This window comes from Sceloporus occidentalis, unplaced genomic scaffold (genome assembly GCF_023333645.1).
Source record: "Sceloporus occidentalis isolate IW3139 unplaced genomic scaffold, rSceOcc1.0.p SCAF_3, whole genome shotgun sequence".
Classification (NCBI taxonomy): Eukaryota; Metazoa; Chordata; class Lepidosauria; order Squamata; family Phrynosomatidae; genus Sceloporus; species Sceloporus occidentalis.
In genome coordinates, this window is record NW_028316983.1 from 24,854,946 (window position 1) to 24,876,477 (window position 21,532).

The window sequence follows — 21,532 nt, forward strand, 5'->3', positions numbered from 1 at the left end:
TCCGCAACTGAGATTTAACAACTGAATTCAGGCCTTACTGCTTTTTTCAGAGGAAATATTATAATTCTTACAATGAAGAATGGATAGAAATAGCTTTGATTCTTTCAGTTATTTTTGTCACTTTACTTTACACTAGCAGGGCTACAGCGTATTCCTTTTTAATACAGTGGAAAAGTAAACAAGCAGTGGTAATCTTACCACTACAAGAGTACCCTTGTAAATGTGACTTTCCTAGAAAGCCCCTTGCTGATTCAATGCTCCAGAAGTAATTTGACACGTACTGTAGTGAAGCAATATAGGCAGCATTTTATGGACTGCAGGCAGCAGGTCAGAATGCTGACATACACAAACACATGCAACCTACGGAGAACTATTAAATCATTTCAGCTTGTACAGAAGTTACAATGCCCACAGTACTGCTCATCACACCATGTAGTGTTGCCAGAATACAAGTGAGTGCTCATCCCAAAGTCTGCCATCTGTGTCCAAATTAGGACTACAAGGGCAGGCAGATGGATTGCCGGCACCTGCCCCTTTAATGTGAAACAGCCCTTTGCTGGAAACTTGCCAAAGCCCTCTGAGTGTTGTCTGGAAACCTTGTAAATCTTATTTTGGCTAGCATTAGAAGCCTGGAGATAACATGACATGAGGTTGAGTTTAAATAAAATAAGGCATTGTATGCAATGTATTTGTTTCATATAAGGTAACCCACCATGCAGTCTTGCGGAGTGGACAGCTTACACACCAAAAGTAATACCTAAGTAACCAGGTTTCAAATATTTTAAACCTAGCCGACCAACTCTTAAGATGCAAGATACCATACACAATTAGCAAGCACTCATGACTTCATCATTCCAAACATCTGTATTTGTACAATCTAAAACAATACCACTCTTTTGCAATACTTAACACTTTTGAAACAGATTATCAACTACAAAGCTATGTCTAAATGGCCTGCTACATTTATTTCCCCCCTCATTTTCTTTTGTTTACTATGGCAGACTGTTGCAAAACCTCCAGGAAGTCACAATAGCTTCCCTACCATACAATCCTGATACAAGAAATAAAAAAACTCAAAAGCTAATCAGGACAGCACAAAAATGTAAAATAATTGGCTAGGACATAAGCTGCCATGATGCCTAATTTGGAAAGCAGAAATCTACTCCAACAAAGAGACCTATTTATTGGCCTCAAAACAGAGGCCATTGCTCAGAGGTAGAACATATGCTTTGCATACATAAAAGGTCCCAGGTTTTCAATGGAGGAACTCCCATCTACTAGCAATGAGGCTTGGAAAGAAATAGTAGAGATTTTTTTACAAGATATATGGATTAATTAATTGATTCAATTTAAGATGGCTTTGTAAGGACAGATTTTGTTGTTGTGGGCGTTCAAGTCATTTCTGGCTTATGGCAACCCTATCACAGGTTTTAATTACACATATTTTAAGCCAGTTTCAATTTCTAGTTGCTACATAGGTAATATATAGATGGTGAAATAAATTTTAGAGTTACAGTACTCAAAATCAGAGAATATATAGTAACCTAGACGATTAAGATAGTAACATATTGTTCTCCCTTATTTAATGTTGCAAGGAAATGAAACCGTCAATTGATGCCTCTCTTTCCTCTAACAGCAAACTACTGTGCTAAATTAACAAATAGTTTAATAGAAGACTGCCTTTTATATTCCTGAAAGGTAGTGGGATACTCATCTGTAAAGTTCTTCCGTGTAGCTGTAACAACACAAGAAGGTTACATATACTTGGCTTTCTTCCTCATCAATAATCTCACGATAATTAATCCTTTATATCTTCACTTCATTATACAAAATTTCCATTTTTCAGAAACTGTGCACCTCTCTTGCACATTAACAGGATTTTATTAAGTGTGGGCCGACTAGAGAAGTAATGCAATTTGTTATTATTTATAGCATTCATTACAAAAGCAGATATTTGTCCATTATATCTTAAATGCTATTACATTTCCATGGAAGTAGCTGTGCAGCAAAAAGGACCCCCCCCCCAAAAAAAAAAAAGAAAAGAAAAGAAAAGAAAAGCAAACCAGAGTCTTGGGGTCCCTTAACAACTATGGCCAGGTCAAGGAAAACTGCTTGTGCAGTAAACCACTGCACCAAAAGTCTGACAGTTTCTGAGCTTATGTAGGGAGGCAGCAGGAGCAATGGCTGGGAGAGGCAGAATCTGAACGTCTTTATCACCTGTGCACAAGGGATATTTCAGATGGTTGTTGTTAACCGCCCTTGAGTTGACACTGACTCATGGCAACTGTGGATAAGACATCTCCAAGACTCCTAGTCCTCCCCTGCTCTGCTCAGGTCCTATAAATTCATATCTATGCCCTTCTTGATTAAGCCTATCTATCTAGCTTGCAGTCTTCCTCTCTTTCTACTTCCCTCCACCTTTTTTAGCATTATTGTCTTTTCTAATGAGTTGTGCTTTCTCATGATGTGGTCAAAGTACAACAGCCTCAGCTTGATCATCTTGTCCTCCAGAGAGAGTTCAGGCTTGATCTGTTCTAGGACCCATTTATTTGTCCTTTTGGCTGTCTACAGTGTTGGTAGCACTATTTTGCAGCATCACATCTCAAATGAGTTGAAATTTTTCTTATCTGCTTTCTTCACTGGGTAGCTTTTGCATCCATACATGGTAATGGAGAATACAATGGCTTGGATCAGGGGTAGGCAACCTGCGGCCCGCGGGCCGGATGCGGCCCAGCGAGGCCTTGGGACCAGCCCCAGCCCGGTCCTGCCGCTGATTGTCGCCGAGGCCTTTGGCCTCTTGCGCGAGGGGCATGGTGGGGCAATTGTCTATAGAAGCCTCAGAAACATGCATTTATCTTAATATTTTTTTTAAAAATCAGCAATTTTTTTGTGTGTCCTCTATTTTTTAATAAAAAGTGTCCTCCATTTGAAAATTTTGCCCTACATTTGTCCCGGTTTATTTATTTATTTAATTTTTAAAAAATTATTTAATTATTTACTTTTTGGCTTCGGCCCCCAGTTGTCTGAGGGACAGCAACCCGGCCCCCGGCTCAAAAAGGTTGCCTACCCCTGGCTTGGATGATTCTAACTTTAGTGCTCAGTTGGGTATTTTGGGGATCTTTTTGAATTTTTTCATGGCTGCCCTTCCCATTCCAAGTCTTCTAATATCTTGGTTGCAGTCTCCATTCTGATCTATGTTTGATCCAAGGTACGGAAACTCTTTTACTATTTCAATTTTCTCATTATAGCAATAGCAAGTATATTTCTATACCACTTATCAGTGCACTTAAGCACTCCTTAAGTGGTTTACAATTTGTAAGATAACTACCTGCAACAAGCTGGGTACTCATTTTAGTGACCTACGGAAGGATGCAAGGCTGAGTGGACCCTGGAGCCCTGCCTAGGATGGAACTCACAACCTTGTGGCTGTGAATGACTGCAGTACTGGCATTTAACCACTGCACCACTACTGTCAAGTTTGAATGTATGCAAGTTTTCCATGGTCATTATTTTTATGATCTTTATGTTCAGCATTAAGCCTTCCTTTGGAATTTCTTGTTTGATTTTCTTTAATAATTGTTCCAGGTCTGTGATGTTTTCTACTAGTACAGTCTGCTCTTCCCTTACGTGGGGGATCCATTCCGGACCCCCCCCCCCACGTAAGGGGAAAACTGCATATGCTCGTGCCCCATTGAAAACAAAGGAGTGCGTGCACACGGTGCAGTGTTAAATTGTATAGAAGCTTCAGCATAAACTGAAAGCTGCATATGGGAAGCCCGCATAAGGCACAGGCTGACTGTAGTATGGTGTCATCCACATATTTTAGATTGTTAATATTTTTTACTCCTATTTTTAATCCTTTTTCCATGTCTAAGCCTGCTCTTTGTATGGTATTTTCTGCATACAAGTTGAACAAACAGGATGATAGAATGCAGCCTTGTCTGCCCCTTTTCCAACTGGGAACCATTCTGTTCAAGGAACTGGCAAAACCACTTCTGAGTACGTATTCATTGCCTAAGTAAATCCTATGGAATTCATGGGGTCACTTGAGACTTGAAGACACACACACACACACACACACACACACACACACACACACACACACAGAGAGAGAGAGAGAGATAGAGAGAGCTGTGTCAACCCAATGTAGTGAATATAACAAATGAGTGCACACTATAGTACCCTAAATAATCTCTCTCTCTAATAAATATAGGTACATAGACCACGTCAAGTTAATAAAAACACAATGTCCAACCAACACAAAAATATTATTAAAAACACGAGGAATTTAAACTAAGCATAGATTAAAGCAGAAGCTGGAGCCTACATGTACTAGCTATTGCTACTTCATGTAATACAAATTAAAGTAACAAAGATTTAAAATGCATAGGAGAACAATGCTGTCTTCATACTATACAGATTTACTATGGTATAGTTTTTTGTGGGTCATCAACATGATAAACACAGATATTCTTGAGCATTCTTTATTCATTGAAAGAAGTGTACTTTGACCCACAGATGCTTAGGTCACAATAAATTTAATTTTATATAGTTAAATATTACTTATTTTATTCTGTATCACTTCTGGGGATTCATGCCCACACAGAATGCTTTTGCTTAATATGCATTTCTCCTACTAATCTGAAATATCAAATGACTCATGACAGTACAGTCATCCCTCCACATTTGCGGCTTTGACTTTTGCAAATTTGATTATTCACGGATTGTATTAGTATTATTAGTATATCTAGGCTCTGCAGTGTAACTCTATGGCCAACTTTAACCAAACGTTGCACTGAAGGACCTAAAGATTAGTTTCTTGTGGGTTTTTCGGGCTATGTGGCCATGTTCTAGAAGAGTTTCTTCCTGACATTTCGTCAGCATCTGTGCCTGGCATCTTCAGAGAAGGTTTGCCTGGAAAAGACTTGGGTATATATACTGTGTGACCTGGAAAGGCAGGAGTGATTTACATGTATATTGTTTTGTTGCTAATGGCAGGCCTCAGGGTGGAGGGTCTGCAAAAGAGGATTAATGTCTGCTTGATAGTGCTCATTGTCTGCTGGGAGATTTCTCATTTGTATTTGTTGAGACTTTATCTTGCTATCTTTCAGAACTGGTAGCCAAACCTTGTTTACTTTAAGGGTTTCCTCTTTTCTGTTGAAATTGTCCAGGTGTTTGCGGATTTCAATGGCTTCCCTGTGCATCCTGACATGGTAGTGGTTGGCATGGTCCAGAATTTCAGTGTTTTCAAACAGTATTTTATGCCCAGGATGGTTTGTGGCATGTTAATAATAATAATAATAATAATAATGTTTATTTATATACCGCTTTTCCAAATTAGATCAAAGCGGTGTACAACAGGAAATACAATACAATATCCAAAGTCAAAATAAAACATAACAGACCGCTCTCCCCCTCAAGATGGTGATCAGAAGGAGGGCTCTTAGTCTTCCAGGCCAGGCCTCCCTCCCCCTCAAGATGCTGGTCGGAAGGAGGGCTCTGTCTTCCAGGCCAGGCCTCCCTCCCCCTCAAGATGGTGGTCGGAAGGAGGGCTCTTTGTCTTCCAAATGTTCTGCTACTGCTGATTTTTCTGGCTGGCCCAGTCTGCAGTGTCTCTCGTATTCCTTGATTCTTGTTTGCACATTGCATTTGGTGGTTCCTATGTAGACTTGTCCACAGCTGCATGGTATGTGGTAAACTCCTGCAGCTGTGAGAGGGTCTTGTCTTCACTCCTCTGGGTTTTTCCGGGCCTGACAGCCCTTCTGATGTCTGAACTGGAATAACCATTAGCCTGTAAAGCCCAGTGCAGGTGCTTAAGTTCATCTTCCAAGAAGTGGGGTTCACAGATGCGTTTTGCTCGGTCTACCAGTGTTATGATTGTGCTTCTTTTTTATCCTGGGTGATGGTTGGAATTCTTGTGCAGGTATCAGTCTGTACGTGTGGGTTTTTTGTATACTGTGTGACCCAAACTCTGGTTCGGTTTGCGGATGACTAGGACATCCAAGAATGTCCTTCCTTTTCTTTTTCCATTCTTGGATGTCCTAGTCATATTTGCGATTTTTCCACATTCACGGGGTTCCTGTGTCCCTAACCCCAGCAAATGTAGAGGGACCACTGCATACTGTAACACTAATTTTTCCCCTAAAAAAGCTCCATATATCACATTTCTTGATTAATTTTCAAATTAACTGGAAGGTTACAAAACATCAAATTTTAAAATCCAATGGAAAGATACATCACATAAGTGTGGATGCTGAAAACATAATGCAATGGATGCTCTCTACCTGATTGTTGTTGTTCTTGTGTGCCTTCAAGTCCTTTCTGACTTACGTTAATGTTCAGGTGGGATTTTCTTGGCATGTTTCCTCAGAGGGGAGTTGCCATTGTATTCTCCTGAGGCTGATAGAGTGTGACTTGCCCAAGAACACCCAGTGGGTTTACATGGCCAAGCCGAAATTTGAACCCTAGTTTCCAGAGTTGTAGTCCAATGCTCAAACCACTGTGCCATGCTGGCTCTCACCTGATACAGCACTTCAGGCCATCCTATTTCCCTTACAAAGAAGAAGGTTAAGTATAGAAAGGGATCTTGTAGCTCTTTTGGGACTAACTATGTGAAAGAATTTGTAGCATAACAAGCTTTTGTAGACCTGGTGTGCTTCCTTAGATCCATGGAATGAATGCTTACCCAGGAAGGAAGGACCTTTATGATCAGACTATATGAACAGCCATAAAAATGCCAAACTTATGGATATAGTGAGGAGGTGGCAAGTTCCGTTTTAAGGAAAAAGTTGCAACTTACAAACAGTAGGTGAAAGCAGATACCCGGGGGGGGGGGGGATTCCTTCTTGGACCTGTGGGCACTGCCCTCCCGAGCCCTAAGAGGGGAAAAACAGCATTCAAGTGCAGCTACCCTGAGACTGTCTCTTTAGTTTGGAAAATTATGACTCATTTAAGACACTACTTAACTTTTCAGACAATCTGACTGGCCTATGAAGGGCCTACTGTCGGGCATGACAAACAGAGACTAATGTGTGACTACAGGAGCTCTGGCAGCTGAACTGCAACTGTCTAGTAACAAAGGATTCTGTGAAAGTTGTGCTTCAACTGTAAGTTGAGAACCACACAATTGTCTCTTTTCCACAGACCCTGTTCTTTTCATCACTCAAAATAAGCTTTTTACATTGAAGAGTATTTGTGTGCAAGGAATGCTGCTTGTTTCACAATGAGAACAGCTGGCATGCAGGGAGTTTATACTCCATCGTTGAAAAATAGTTAAGATCTGGCTATTTCTTATCTAGGGAAACAAAAGTTAATGCTTGGTAAGAGGTTTCACAATTTTATTCCTAGAACATTGAGAAAAATGCAGACATAGCTTACTATACCGATATATTTATTAAACAAAAGCAAGTTAGTAGTCAATTCAGATTCTGAATCATTGCTTCCCTCTTTCCTTCACCCACTTCTTCATTAAACTCTCCAAACAGCTGTCTATACAGAGGCTAACTTACATTACATTTTCTTTCCCCCCTTGTAATTAGTCCCAAAGAGATAACCAGTGACACAAGCAACACTGCAATGAGGGATATCCAGCTGTCCACTTCAGTGGGAGATTACCCTGATATGCTGAAAGGTAGAAAAAAAATCCATGAAATAAACCAAATCTATTAAATATGGAGACAAATATTACAAAACTTTCCATGCTGCAACAAGTTTAACAAGTAGTGTAGTAGTAAATGATTTATTTATATTTAATTATTTCATTTATATTCTGACTTTCTCCCTGGAGGGACCCAAGGCGGCTCACAGATAAAATGATGTGCGGGAGCTTGTCATAACAGCTCCCAGAGCCACACCAAAGTCCAAAAATGCAGGCAGTTTTTTTTATCCGTATCACAGTACTAATGTCCCCTAGGGATACATATTTTGTAAAGTTAATGGGATCTTAACTGCTCCCTCTCTCCCTCTCTCTCTAAAAAGCAATCCCAATGTTTGTTTTTATGTGCCCTCTCATCATTTCTCTTATGGTGACCTGAAGGCAAATTAACATGAGGATTTCCTGGAAAGGTTTGTTCAGAGGAGGTTTGCCATTGCTCTCCTCTGATGCTGAATGTGACTTGCCCAAGGTCACCCAGTGGTTTTTTGTGGGTTTCCATGATCAACCTTTATCTCTAGAGTTCAGGTCCATTACTCAAACCACTACACCATGCTGGTTCACAATCCCCAAATAATATTGTATTACAATAGGGACAAACTTGGATTTTTGCTGCCAATAAAATAAAATAAAATAAAATAAAAATATTTCAGTCAGGCACCATGAGGAATGAAGCCTAAAGGAATATATGGCACAGATGGCAGAAACTGTGAACACAGGGGCTATGTGGACCAGCAGTTTGGGCTGGCTTGGGGGTGGAGTTGGGGTATAGTGTCTACACGATGCACACCCCGGCTCTGCCTCCAGGGCGGCATAATGCTGCATGCCACACCGCATGCCGTCAAGCCACTCCTCTGGTGCTGTTTATATACAACACAGCTCCGAAAGAGCACCACCATGCTGCAGCAACATGGCTGTCATGTCCTTTGCAGGGCGTGAAAAGGAGCCACTTTTTGCGGCTCCTTTTCATGCCCTGCAAAAGCCCAATTGGGGCTGTAGCATGTAACAGGGGAGGCTGAAGGCCACCCCTTCAGGGCTGTCTGCACAACTCCATAGTTCTTATTTAAAGGTATTGGAACTTTAACTTTGCACACCCTAGCTCCATTATGCCATTAGGTTAGCAAAGCAGAATCATCTGTGCATGGGTTGCTTCATCAAGAGTCAACCGAAGTCTCAGCTGTAAGGCTAATGTGTAAATTTAGTGAAAGACAAATGGGGTAGACAGCAATATAGTAAACTGCTCAGGGTTGGGGTGTGCACTAGCCCCCTTGGTCCAACCCCTGCCCCACAATTTTAAAAAGTTGTGTTTTTGAGGAAAAAATGCAATGTGTAATTTTTTTATGGTTTTGTCCCTCTCCACCCCCAACCCCCCATCATTTGAATGTAGAGGAAAAGCTTTTGATCTCATGCAGCTGGGCTGAAGGATAATAATAATAATAATAATAATAATAATAATAATGATGATGATGATGATGATGATTTATTTATAGCCCGCCCAATCACAAGGAATCCAGGCGGGTTACAACAGTAAAAATAAAGATAATAAAATAAAATACAATAAATAAAAAAAATACAATAAAATTAAAGAGAGCAAAGTGAGTACATTCACAGCTAGGCCTGATGGAAGTTGGGCCTCTCTTTTTCTTTCCCTCCCAGGTCTGGAGGGAGGGCTCTTCTTCTTGAGGCAAGGATTTTATTTTAATTAATTTTAATTTAATTCTTCTCATTAAATTTAAGAGAAGAATTGGTGGACAGAGTGACATAAGTCACAGTAAATGGGGAGTAGAACTAGGTAGGGAAGGCCTGCCGGAAGAGATCCGTCTTAAGAGCCTTCTTAAAGGCTGTAAGAGTAGAAATGTCACGGATCTCCTTCGGCAGGTCATTCCATAGCTTCGGAGCTGCGATGGAAAAGGCCCACTGGGTGACTGAAGTTAGCCTAGATTTTATTGGCTGAAGTAGATTCTTCCCCGAGGACCTTAGAGTGCGGGACGGACAGTATGGAAGTAGGCGATCTCTTAAGTATTCTGGACCCAAGCCATGTAGGGCTTTGAAGGTAATCACCAACACCTTGTACCTTGCCCAGAAACTAATTGGCAGCCAGTGAAGGGATTTCAAAACCGGTGTTATGTGATCGGTACGACGAGTACCTGTAATTAACCTGGCTGCCATATTTTGTACAAGTTGAAGTTTCTGAACTTGGCACAAGGGTAGACCCATGTAGAGCGCATTACAGAAGTCTAATCACATCCAATCAGGATGTGCATGAGCACGTGTTGGATGACCCAGTGCTAGGCAAGTGAAATTGCCCCCTCGTGCACTAGGTAGCATGGGGCTTTTAAAACAATATAATACATCAAAATGGGGATACTTGGAGGCGAGTCACATCCAGCCACTGGCCACATTTTAAACACCCCTGCCATAAAGGATACTAATCTGCCATTTTAAATTATCTGACCCCAATTGACATAGGAACAGAGTTGTTAAAACAGATGGAGCAATGCAAATATCATCCTACACATCTCCTTTGCCAAAGGAAGTGAACACCAGCATGGGGCTCACTTTCTGCTATGCTAATGCATCCCACTCAGCCATAATTCTCAGTTGGTTAAGGAATCAGACCTTCCTCATGCTTTACTATTGCTGCAGGGGCCATTCCAACCAGGGGCTTAGATTCTGATGTACTTTCCGTTAATAGAAAACAAAGGCCAATTGCTTGTATGTGCATTTTTCTGTCTCTTGCTGTTTGGCCACGAAACCCACTTTGATTGGGAAGGAGGGAAATGGGTAGGGCAGAGAATCAAGTACCTCCCTCCACTGAAAAGTTGGAAGTGTTAGGCGGGTTACAGACCACCCTCAAGCGGCCGTTCTCCCACCACCGCCATTCGCTGCAGAGGGAAGCCCCAGCAGCCAGACCGCGAGGCTTCCTGGCGCAGCGAAAAAGGAGCGTCGAAATGGCGCTCCTTTTCAAAACGCAGAAGTGGTGCCGCGAGGGGCAAAGCGACCCTCGCGGAGTCACTTCCGCCGCGACACGTCTGGACGCTATGCGTCCAAGACGTCAAAATGGTGGTGCCCATGTGGATGGGCGCCGCCATTTACGACGCGCTCTGCGCGTGTTGGGGCCCGGGCCGGTTAGGAAGGGGCGACTCTTCCTAACCCTAGCATGCCCCTTCCTAACCCTAGCACGCACGGAGCACGTCGTAAGTGGCAGTCTGTAACCCACCTTAATGTACTGAAGTTTCCCAATGATTTATAATCATCTTATGCTTTTGCAAATATCAAAAGGGAAAACAATGTTACTCATAATGTAATGGACACTGGGTTAACGACACTGGTGGTTTTTTTGCAGGCTCTGATTGTTATGGAAAAGGATCCTGTGTTACTCTTTGTTGTTGTTATTGTGTGCCTTCAAGTCATTTCCAATTTATGGTGATCTTAAGATGAACTTATCATGGAGTTTTCTTGGCAAGTTTTGTTCAGAAGGGCTTTGCCATTGCCATTCTCTGAAGCTCAGAGAGTGTGACTTGCCCAGGGTCCCCCAGGGGGCTTCATGGCCAAACAGCAATTCAAACTCTGTTCTCCAGAGTCATCATCTAATGCTCAAACCACTAGACCGTGCTAGCTCTACAGATATATATGGCAGAGGATGCAGAAAAAATCCTTCTTCTGGGAATGCTGCCTTATACTTGCAGCAAAGCTCTTTTAAGCCAGTCCTGTGAGCCATTCAAGAGTGGGGAGCTTTTTGGCCTCTCTTGTACCAGGATAACTCACCGATAATCCATTCATTATTCCCAGTCAGGCAGTAAGCTCATTAATTAAGGCAACCTGAAAGAATGAAATGACAAAAAAGCAGAACAAAATGCTTTCTTCACAGAACTGGAACAAAGGTCCCTTGTTGCTGCTGTTCTTGCAGAAAACAGAAAGTTGTGGGGAGCACTAATGCCTTGTGTGGTTATCACAGGTGCCAACAGGACACAGAATAAGGGAAACAGGGCTGGAAGGAACTCTTTCACTTATCACAGTTCGTTTTTTAAATTAATATTTTTGAAATTTTACAAAACAAATTTTAGTATTCTTTCCATACATACATGTACTTTTGCATCTCATTCATTTTTTTTAAATGAACTAAATATCACCTCAGTGCACCCCACCCTTGGAGCCACTCCTTTATACTCCATCCAAAATTTTAACTCCACCTGTGGAGGTAATTTCCCATCTTCTTTTCTTAGTACATTTTCAATAATTTTTTTCCATATTTCATTCAACTCATTTCTTTTCCATAATCCTATTTTTACTTGAATTTACATGTAAATTAGTCATTACTCACTAATTTCCAAACTTCTTTATACCAGTGCTCCAATTTCACATTTATTTGTTTTCCAATTTCTTGCTATGATTAATCTTGCAGCAGTAAACAAATTTGCTACAAGGTTTTTTTCTTCTATTTTCCAAAAACTTTGTACATATTTACATTGCCACCATATTTATATATGATCCTACTTCCTGGCAACCTCTCCAATAATAGTTTGAATGATCTTTGTTTATATAATATAATCTCACTGGTGTCAAATACCATTTCCAAATCAATTTATAATAATTTTCCTTAATTTGCACTGATCAACTTTTCAAATGTCTTTGTTCCCAAATTTTATTCCATTGATTATCACAAATTTTACATCCTAATTCATCTTCCCATATTTCTTTTAAAATAATTTGGTTTAATTTTTTCCTCTTATTCTCCATTAGTATTTTATAAATTTTACTAGTTATTCCTTCCATATTTTCATTTTCTTTCATTTCTTTTCCTTTCTGGATTATTTGTTGAAATTGTGTAATAAAATCAACAAAACATCAAATAAAAATTGTACCTAGAAAAAACAAAACAAATTTCCTAGACCTTTTGTTTCTTGAATCTACTAAATCAATACTTCTTCATTCAAATGTCATATCTCCACATTTACCTTTTTCTAACTTAATATATGCATTGAATCACTTAACATTTTCTAGTCAATGAAAATAAAGAAGCATTGCATTTTAGTTCATTCTTGAGAAACTTGTCAAGATTTGCAGGCTTCTTAATAAACAAGCTGAAAAGAACAAACTCTGAAATATTTTCCCCTTTCTATATTTTTTTTTTTCCATTTTTTAAACCACTGTGATATTTGCATAAAATGTAACCAGGACATATTTATCCCCCTACCTTTTTATTTTATATTTTCTTTTCCTATTTTTAGCTCCATCCAATTTTCTATTTTATCTATTTTCCTTTCCTTTCATTCCTTATCTAATAAATCTCTTAAATTTTTTGGAAATGATTTTTCCATTATTATTGGTGTTACCACTGAATTTTCATTCATTAATCTTTTTATATTTATTCCATATTTCTAATATATTTTTCATAAATGGGTTTTCAATTTCTTTAATTTCTTTCCTACTAAATTCTTAATTTCCCCCCTCTATTTTCATATCTATTTCTTTTTTTCTCATTTCTAACCAATCCTAATCTGATACATCCAACATGCCTTCTATTACATATCTTAAGTGGTTGGCTTCATAATAGCCCTTTATATTAGGGAGGCCTAACCCTCCCTTTTTCTGGGATTTATACCAAAATTATTTATTTAATCTATTTCTTTTTCCTCAATTACAATATACATTTAGTAACTGTTGCCATTTACTTAATTTTACGTCTGATATTTTTAGTGGCATCATTCTGAATAAAAAATTTAATTTTGGTAAAATTTTCATTTTAACTAACGCTATTCTTCCAAACCATGATAATTGAATTTTCTTATATTCTACTAATTTTTTTCAAATTCTTTCCGTAATACTATTAAATTTTTCCCTTCCATTTCTTTTAAGTCTTTCACTATATTAATTCCTAAGTACTTTATATTACTTTTTATTCTTATCCCTAACTCTTTTTGTTTTATAAATTCCAATTCTTCTTTTTTTGTATAATTAAATATCATTTCTGATTTATTCCAGTTAATTTGAAGACCTGTTATCTCTCCAAATAGATTCAAATGTTCTTTTAATTTTTCCTATTTTGTCCTTTAAATCTTTAATAGTTAATAACGTGTTGTTAGCAAATAAACTGATTTTATGGTTTTTTTCCAATCCTATTCCTTCTAAAAAAATTGTCCTTATAACATTTGCTAGCATTTCTATAACCACTGAGAATAATATTGGTGAAAGTGGGCATCCTTGTCTTGTACCTCTCATTACTTTTATTTCCTTTGTAATTCCATCAGTAACTATTACTTTTATTGAATTATTATAATATAATTGATCTATTAATCCCCTTATTTTTTCTCCCATTTCAAACTTTTTCATAATTATTTTTAATGTTGGCCATTCCACACAGTCAAAAGCTTTAAATATATCTAATGCCAAAATTTCTGCTTTTAATACCCCCCCAATTACATGTATTTTACTCAGAACTGTCTTCCTTTCACAAATCCACATTGATCTTTTCCTATATATTTGTACATACATTTATTCATTCTATTTGCTATTATTGCCATTAATATCCTTGCATCCTGATTTATTAATGATATAGGTCTATATGACCCTGGGTCAGTTAAAACTTTATCTGTTTTGGGTATTAATATTACTAATGATTGATACCATGATGCTGGAATTTTCTCTCCATTTATTATTCCATTATATAATTCTAACTTTGGAATTAATATCTTTTCAAACACTTTATAATATTCAGGTCCCAAACTGTCCATTCCTGGAATTTTCCCATTTTGTAATTTTCTAATTACCTCCATTATTTCTGCCTTTTCAATGGGTTGTTCCAGTAGTTCTTTATCTTCCTCCTTTATTGTTTGTCCCCAATTTTCTTCTACATAGTTTTTTATTTTATCTAATGGGTTTTTTCCTGCTTGATATAGATCTTTATAAAATTCTTCAAAAGTCTTTATTTTTTCTTTCATCAATCTACACATTGTCCCAGATCTATCCTTCACTATATTTATCATACCTACCATTTTCTTTTTCTGTGTGGACCTGGCCAGCATTTTTGAGTTTTTATTATCACAGTTCTGAAGAATATTCCACCTGTGAATTGCAGAACGATTTCTGATATGAAAAGAATCAGAGCTCAAAGTCCCAGAATCCTCCACCATGCTGGTTTTGCAGAAAAGCTTTACAGAGACAAGGTTCATTTGAAAACCATCCAAAGTCTTCCATTTTTGGTCTTTTAAGATTTGTAATGGTTCTTTTCTATTTTAAATGCTTTTGCCTGAGCAAGCTTTCTGTTCAGGCACCCTGTGCCCTTTTCAGAATGATTGCAAAAAGAAGGTTGGGAACATTAGTTCCATAATTTAATGTCAAAACCCAAAGGAAATGTGCTTAGGTTTTCATTTTAGTTTAGGTGGCAAAAAGTGCTTCATAACCATGTTTCTAATCCTGGCTAATTTCCCTAAAAATAATCCACAGTTAATAATAATTACAGTTTCACATCTAAAGTCACAGTTAGTTGAAGACAGAAGGAAAAGCTTTTGATTTCATGCAGCTGGGCAGAAGGAAGTGCATGAGCTGGTTTTGGATGAAGTGCTAGGCAGGCCTGAAGCTTACATCAATTACTTTGGTTTTTTGCTAGAATCCCATAATAAATCAGTTGGACAACAAGGTAGAACATAGGCCTGCAGGCCTTAGACAAAAAGAAATTAGCTATAAGAGTTAATCTACTTACTGTTCCATAAGTAAGCACATCTCAGACAAGTCTTCAGAAGCAATTTCTTTGCTTGTTGGGTACTTGCTTCCCTACAAGCTTGGTTAGGGTATCCAGCCCTTTTTAGCACTTCAGTAAATAGAAGAAATTGCATTTCTTTTGCACATTTTTACTATAAATCTTGAATCTCCAAAGACTGTAGTTTCTGTTCACATCAAATTAATATACTTGTTGCCAAGCCATCTATTTTAAGAACAATAACAGTACACTGCTATAAACCATCAACCCATGCATAACACAACTACAAAGTCTGGGTGGCCTAGCAATATTTTTGTAATTTATCTGTACAACTGCAACAAACTCAACATGATTATTTCATAACGACACACTACAGGTCTTATGTGACCTTAAAATGCTAATACATATCTAACAGTATCTGGCTAGAACAATACACTTCAGTTATTAGCTGTGCACATGTAATATAAACTGTAACCCACACACTTCCCAAACTCGGAGTCCTTCCCACTGAATGATTACAAACAGGAAGCACTCGTCAGACTCTATTAAGGGGTTTAACCCACAAACATCTGCACAAATATAGTATACTTATGCTACAGAGAAGCTTCAGGCTCATCGTTATTTGCATACAGGATGAGGAAAAACCCTCAGCTTTTAGACTTCTTCACATTGTACATTATTGGCAGAAGTAAATCTTAATCACGTACAGCAAAATCATAAACTTTTTTTTGCAATATCCACCTATTATGTTTAAAGCTATTATAGGCTTACATGTATATAGTTTTAAGTAACATTCATATGCTATGAACATTGAGTACTTACTGTTACTAGTCCAGTGTGCCCACGTCATACATGGGCACGCCTTACATGGCTTGCAGCACATGCTGGAAGCTGCGCTGGAAGAACTGGCACTACGCACCAGGAAAGCAATGGCATGTGCCCCCACAGCGTGTGCCGCCATGGGCACAAGCCCCATTATCTTTAATTGGGTTTGAGCATCCGTGAAATTTTCCTTATGCAGGGAGTCCAGAACAGATCCCCCATGTAAGGGAAGGGACCACTGTAATACTTTCTACATATAATGCTTCAGAATAGTCAAAACAGACATCATTTTGTTGGCATCCTGTAAGGTAAGGAAATTCCATTATATCCATATTTTCTGAGGTTGAGAATGTGACTCACCCAAGGTTACTTAGTGAGTTTCCATGGCTGGGAGAGATTCAAACACTGGCCTCCAGAATCACAATCCAAGACTCAAAGCACCACACCACATTAGCTCTATTTTAATTACAGTACTGTGTATTAATAAGCCAGAAAAAGCATGTGCCCGAGAAACCTTTGGCAAAATGATGTTGCAAAAACAATTTTTCTTTTCCATAAATAAATAAATAAATAAATGAGTTAGCTATGCCCTATTACATTTGGAAGTTTTACCTTCTAAAAAAATCAAGATTCACAAAAGAAACAAGAAGGAAGTCTTCAACTGATTTCATACAAACGAGTCAAATAATTAACACAAGAAATCACAACTCTGTTTTGTACACTAGAGAGGCAAAACCTGTTCACCACCTAGGATAGCATCTGGTGTCAGCAGGAGGCCCAATGCATACACACACATGGAGGCACACACTGAAGCTTAATAATGACCTTATGACCTATCTCAGCAATCCTCATCAAGGAGGGGAGGCAGGAGGAAATTGCTTCGGAAATACTTGGGGAGTGGAAAATGAAAACCCACCATCCATGGCTCTGATCCGGATTTTTGCTTCTGCAGCTACCAGTGTGGAATCAGCAAACCCGGCTGCTTTAAGATCATCAGGGCAGGGAGAAGAAGCAGGTATAGCTCCCTGTCCTGTGCCCTCCTCCCCTTGTACAATTGCTTCTGCATTGTAATGAGTGGCACAGAAGCAGCAAGCCTATTGAGCTCTGATGGGGAAATATGGTGAGAGGGTGGGCTGTGCACTGCTATTTTATGCCTTGTTTCTGGGAAGACATACAAAGGTTCATGCTGTCAATATCACAACTTCCAGACTGACAGTTAGTGTTTATCTGTTGTAGTAAACACAACTAAACATCTTTAAGCATCTGAAAAGCTCAATTTATTGAGCAGAATTACGGCATAAACATTTAAATACCACAGTCTATCTGATCAGGTTTATGCAATTAAGTAGAGTCAACCCTATCAGCAACATTTAAGTTATATTGCAAGAAAACTTTTAAGCTGCCGCAATATAGTTGGCCTGCCACATTTGCAGCTTTGACTTTTGCAGATTTGATTAGTCATGGATTTGATGAATAAAGCCTCTGTAGTTATCACTAGGTCTTCCAGTATGACTCTATGGTCAACTTCTGGGGGAAATTGACCATGAAGCCACTCTGCAGGACCTAGGCCTTACTAGAGAGGATACATTTCTATGCATTTGTAGGTCCTCGAAAGCAATTCCATGGTCAACACCCAGCAGATGTTGGCAAAAGTTACACTAGAGGACTTAGAGATTCCTAGAGATGTGTTCTTTCAGGTAAATAAAGAAAAAGAAAAAAAAAGAGAGAGAGAGAGACTGTACTGTATTGTGAGGATGCCTTCCAAGTCAGTGGGACAGTGAATTTGGGGGCTTAATCTGAAGCTACCCATGGTACAAAATCTAACGACAAAATAGAACATTGGTGAACCCCTTTAGAAGGCTCAGCACCTTGGACAGCTCTTTTACAGCATGGACTATAACATGGAGCGGATTTACAACTGTCCAAAAGTAACCCCCAAACAATCTGGAGAGCTGCCCTCTAGAGAGGTCAATTTTCAGAAGTTCCTCCTTCTTTGTTGTTGTGTGCCTTCAAGTTGTCTCTGACTTCTGGTGACCATGAGGTGAACCTATCACAGGGTTTTCTTGGCAAGATATGTGCAAAGAGGGTTTGCCTTTGCCACCCTCTGAGACTGAGAGAGTGTGACCTAAGGTCACTCAAAGGGTTTCCATGGCTGAGTGGAAATTTGAACCCTGAGTTTCCGGAGCCATAATCCAAAGCTCAAACAACTATATCATGTAGTAAATATACATGACAATCTATAATTACATGCAGAATAGAGATAAATGTGGTACAGTTGATAAGAATTGCATGCATGTGCAATTATTTTATGAAGTTCTCTTCTTTACTTGCAAAGATGTGGCACTTGAGATATCATGTTTCATTAAGGTATAATTAGAAGAGCATTTCTTCATTTCCTTATTATAGCAGCAACTGCTTATACACGAATGCTCTGCAACTTTACTTCAAGCCCAGATTAATCCTTTTCATTAACAATTCTGAACATACTTATATACAGTGTAGTGTTTTCTTCATAAGCTACACCTGGAAAAGTGATCTGGTCTCCTCAGTTCTTTTTCATAATATTTCCAAAGAGACAGTAATGTTTGCCTATTGCCAAATAACAACAACAACATGATGACTGGCATAAAGTTGCCTGACTAACGTATTCTACTTGGCATAAATTTTACAGACTGAATCCCACCTTACCAAATGAGTAATGCATTTGATAAGGTGGGCTGCAGTCCATAAGAATGTATAACAAATGAAACTGGTTAGTATTTAAGGCACCACAAGATCTGGGATGTTTTGATTTTTCAGATTATTCAGGTGGTCCCATTAATCAAAGAATAATCAGCTTCCGAGAAAAAGTGAGCTGCAAATAATTAGAATTAACAAGCTTAGAGGTTGGCTCGGAGTAAGAAAGCAGGATATATAGGGCACGTGTGTCATACATGGGCACAGCATATGCAGATTTCAAAATACAAAAGTCACATGGGAAGAAGCAATTGTGTGCATGCCTGTGGTGTGCATGCCACACTACATCGCAGACATGAGCCCTATTGTTTTTAATGGGGCTCTACCATATGTGGTATTTCCCTGACATGGCAGGGGTGGGGCAGAACGGATCCCCCATGTAAGGGAAGGGCCCAGTGTACTAACCTAAGAGCTGGGCTACAGGCCATGAAACAACCTTATTTAACAGCAAACAGGTACATTTAGATGTTTTGTCATTAATATGCAACAAAAATAATCTTATGTGGCACCTAGAAACTGAAATTGCAGCCACAGAATTTGGTAATTATCATTGTAAAATGTAATTTATTACAAGGCATAAAACTAACTCTGTTGGATATAACAGGTTTACCATACAATATTATTTTCTTCGGAAGTTACATATTTTCAGCTTTTCAGTTAGCAGTCATTTCAAATTGTGCTCTGAGGCCAGTACTGCTTTGTTTCAAATCCTAAGTGGTTTAGGCATTGTCTCCCCAAATTTCTGCCAGCAGCCACAAGGAAAAGAAGCTGTACCCACCAGCACACAGTGGTTGTGAAAATGCTTTGGACAGCCTATGTTGTCCACTTCTGCCATATGTAGCACCCTTAAGAGTATCATCCTAAAATTAAGCATTACAGGAAAAAAGAAAGAATTTGGATTCTAAAGTCTGTTGCCAGAGCTATAAAAATGCCCCCTCCCTCAAGCTAAAAAAAAAGTGAATAGTTGAAGCCTCCTGTGATCCGGCCACAAGAGACTGCCAAAGCCACAACAGAAAGCTGAGGTGGGGGGGGGGGGGGAAATATCAAGCCAAGCAGGATTGTTAGGAATACAGTTTCACTCCCCCAATTTCAGTTGGATGTTGGAGACACTCTTGGTATATAAGTTCAAAACTTTCCCAATTGAAAGTGTATTCCTTCTTCATTTTGTAACCACAGTCACAGGCCAAGAAGAGCATTTGAAAAGATTAATGTTTCCACCAGTGCTTTACTGAACGGCTTCAGTGCTTTTTTAACAAGTGGCAGATGTATACCCATATCCTCAAATGTCAGGCAACAAAGAGAAAACAAAATTAAAAAATGTCTTGGGGCATTCATATCTGTGAAGTCTAGAATGCTTATTTGGTCTTCCAATCCCCACATTTGCTCTTTTTAGGTACAGAACCTTGAAATCAGACAAAGTAAGGATATGGGAAACTTTGTAAGTCACTGTTTTTCAAGACTCAGCAAAAAGCTAACACTTTTATACTGAAATAGTTGCTAGGCGTTCAGCAAACAAAACTTGCTTCTGTGCGCTTTCACCTCTCTCCTAGAAAATATGCTTGGCTTTTAATCAACAAGTAGCAACTGTGTTTTAACCACATAATAGCCAAGATTCACAGTTATCCCACTCAAGTAAAAGCTATACAAAAACAATAGCTTTTTAAAGAACACTTTCAGAATTTTGCCAATGACACATCTCTAGTGTCTGGACAATTGTATGCATTTAGGGACTGTGACTAGAATTGGCACCATACACAGGCAACAGATTTACAATACATCACTGAAGAAATCACAATTAAGACAGCGAAGTCCAATGGTCTTACACATCCAAATAGGGTAAGAGATGTCTGAAGGAGGCTTGGCTGATGGAAAGAATAAAGGCCTTCTCAGTGGTCTTACCCAAAATATGTGATTCTTTGCCATAGCTTAGACACAAACTCGTGAGGTTCTGCTAGATGGTTATAGAACTGTTGCTGAGTGTTTGATTTTAATTCCAGCAAACTGTTGTTGTATCAAGCAGATAGCTGTCTATCAAGGATCTTCATTATTAGTTGAATCTCTCTCTTTTAAGTCATACTATAACTTTTATGTGGGGGGGGGGATCCACATTATATTCTGAAATACAGTATTTTAAACCAGGTTAAACATATAATCATAGAGTTGGAAGAGACCGCACGGGCCATCCAGTCCAACCCCCTGCCATGCAGGAAATCCAAATCAAAGCATCCCCAGCAGATGGCCATCTAGCCTCTGCTTAAAGACCTCCAAGGAAGGAGACTCCACTACACTCCAAGGTAGTGTGTTCCACTGTCGAAAAAGCCCTTACTGTCAGGAAGTTCTTCCTAATGTTGAGGTGGAATCTCTTTTCCTGTAGTTTGCATCCATTGTTCCGGGTCCTGTTCTCTGGAGCAGCAGAAAACAAGCTTGCTCCCTCCTCAATATGACATCCTTTCAAATATTTAAACAGGGCTATCATATCACCTCTTAACCTTCTCTTCTCCAGGCTAAACATCCCCAGCTCCCTGAGTCGTTCCTCATAGGGCAAGGTTTCCAGACCTTTCACCATTTTAGTCGCCCTCCTCTGGACACGCTCCAGTTTCTCAATGTCCTTTTTGAATTGTGGT

The 21,532-nt window shown here is 39.0% G+C and overlaps 1 protein-coding gene across 2 annotated transcripts in view; it reads right to left on the minus strand.

Annotated features, from left to right (window-relative positions):
* Nucleotides 1–21,532, minus strand: part of PTPN1 (protein tyrosine phosphatase non-receptor type 1) — a 99,824-nt gene that overhangs the window by 37,822 nt on the left and 40,470 nt on the right. The window lies entirely within an intron of this gene.